Source organism: Macrobrachium nipponense, chromosome 8 (assembly GCF_015104395.2).
Source record: "Macrobrachium nipponense isolate FS-2020 chromosome 8, ASM1510439v2, whole genome shotgun sequence".
NCBI lineage: Eukaryota > Metazoa > Arthropoda > Malacostraca > Decapoda > Palaemonidae > Macrobrachium > Macrobrachium nipponense.
In genome coordinates, this window is record NC_087203.1 from 86,148,000 (window position 1) to 86,150,266 (window position 2,267).

General features: G+C 37.4%; 1 long non-coding RNA gene across 1 annotated transcript in view; it reads right to left on the reverse strand.

The window, feature by feature from the left end:
• Positions 1-1,781, reverse strand: part of LOC135223303 (uncharacterized) — a 2,777-nt gene extending 996 nt beyond the window's left edge. Inside the window, exons 1-3 of the long non-coding RNA XR_010316467.1 lie at positions 1,636-1,781; positions 715-796; positions 1-518 (exon numbers count right to left, since the gene is read on the reverse strand). The exon at positions 1-518 is cut by the window's left edge and continues 996 nt beyond it. This is a non-coding gene — a long non-coding RNA (uncharacterized LOC135223303). The remainder of the gene's footprint in view (positions 519-714; positions 797-1,635) is intronic.
• Positions 1,782-2,267: the final 486 nt, after the last annotated feature.

Below are 2,267 nucleotides of genomic sequence, written 5' to 3' on the forward strand. Positions count from 1 at the left end.
TAAGAAGAAACACATTTTCATGAGGAAACTCACTCAACACATTCACAGATGTGAAAAGCAGCAGGCGCCTTTGCCAACCCAAAACCAAGATCTCAGAACTGATAGGGTTTCTTAGATGCAGAAAAGGCAGTTATCTACATGAAAAATCTTTACAAACATTAAAAACTTCTTAATGACAATATGCCTGTTTATACAGTTAAACTGGATTGAGTAATTCTAACATCAGCAAGTGTCTCCATAGTAGTCACTAGCAATCATTTACATATTGGATTAAATTCTTTGAAGTTCAGCCGACGGTATCACAAGCCATCCGAATGTCACGGGAGCACCGTCGCTAGGGGTCTGTCAGTTATTACCAGCAACCGTTGGACAACCTTCTCCATACACAGCCCAATTATGTCATTGGAAGAAATTATTCTATTCCATGCCATAGTGGTTAGCATGTTCTTGCTCAAAAGTTCTCCAAGCCAAATGAATTTTCAATCGTGCAAATCAGCGTCGCAGTTTTCCATGTGTTCCTGCCAAGGGAGGTTAATTTATTCATTAGACAGAAGGAAAAGCAACTCTCATCCTAAGCTGCACGACTCTTAATACAAACCATCAGGAGTGACCAATTATTTGACCTTCCTCGGGTAAAGATGACTAACAGAAGACTTAAGGATTTAACCTCCATTCTCCTCAGTCTCCTACAATGACTTCAAATGTAGTACTTACCTTTTGTTTAGGAGTTGTTGCATGGGAAGGCCCAGGGCTTTCACTTTGTTCAACAAAGTCACGATGGAGCCGGAATTTACCTCTGGAATAGTTTTAGAAGGAATGGGAAATATCACATTCTGTTAAGAGAGACTAGACAATCTGTATTTTACTAATAGGGATTTAAACTTTAAATACACTTGCACAGTTATTCCCACATTTGCCTAAGATTATCTCTAAGAGCTCAGATTCTGAAAGTACGCACATTAAAATTTACACCAAGGTGGAATTATAAAGGTTACCCTGAACATAATTATTATAAACTAGCATTCTACACGGATTCACTTTAGATTTAAAGATTAGTTCTCTAAACTTTAGTAAAAAGTTCACGTTTGGGAAAAGTCACTGAGGTATGGGATACATTGGGAAGGACCTTTTTCCCTTGAATCAACTCAAACCCAAAGTGCTAACAAAATCCTTTCCAGATTCAGGAACTGTACTTTTAAATCCCACTAGCGACTTCCTCAGCATACGAAGGACCAAACCAATAGCACCCTTAACTTGCAAAAAAAATCCAGTCGAGATTTCCTCTCATCTCTGCCTCGCTTTCATTTACAATTTGGGCTGTTAAACTTAGTTCAGTTCCCTTAAAAACCAAGCATTCACTTAACCTTCGCATAAAAAAAATAAGAGTATATTAGCTGCTCAAGTACTTAGATTTCATTCGTCACTCACCCAGTTCTCATTTGGCACTACATTCTTTCTGCATGGTGAACTGTGCTTTCATATAGTCAAATACTTGAGTTTCGACATACCTATATATTAAGTAAATCATTCAAGACGTTTCAAGAACAGTCTCCCGCGTCTGAGCAGTCATTACGACCTCGTTCGATCGCTAACCCTAAAGAAGAAAACTTAAAAACTTACACGTTATTAACTTACCTGGATTACACAAATGGAAATCTCAATCACTTTTATACCACAGGCAACGTACAGTGGATAACAAATCTCAAGCTCAACACGATTATTGACCCTTCTCTGAAAACAGAAAACATACGTATTTTGAGAGATAAGCGACATGTGATGAGTCACAGAACTATTGAAACTGTTGGTGAGCAATTCACTCGCAAAGTAAACATTCAGTTAAATACAAGGACCTTAAAAACCCACTATAACATCATCTCATACAAGCATAAAGGAAAAAGGTAGTTTTTCAGGGTCCAAGGATCCCAGAGCGTAATAATTTATTAAAAAAAGAGAGGACCAAAGAGATCAATTTCCAGCTGAGATTCTCATAACAAATCTGAATCTATTCAGAGAGTCACACACAAACATAATCTGAGTTCTTCCAATTCTGGTGTCTTCACAAATGACCTATCTTTGTGGCCCTAGATGAATAAGAAATCCAAAATATGTTTCATCCATCTATAATGATGAAACGTCATGGAAATGATTTGCTGATATGATTGAGGAAAATGAGACCATTTGTACCTAGATATGTTTTGGTTAGTGTTGGCTTCATTCTCCATTGTTCCTTTTAGATTAGCGATGAAGCGAATGAAAAGCTTGAAATA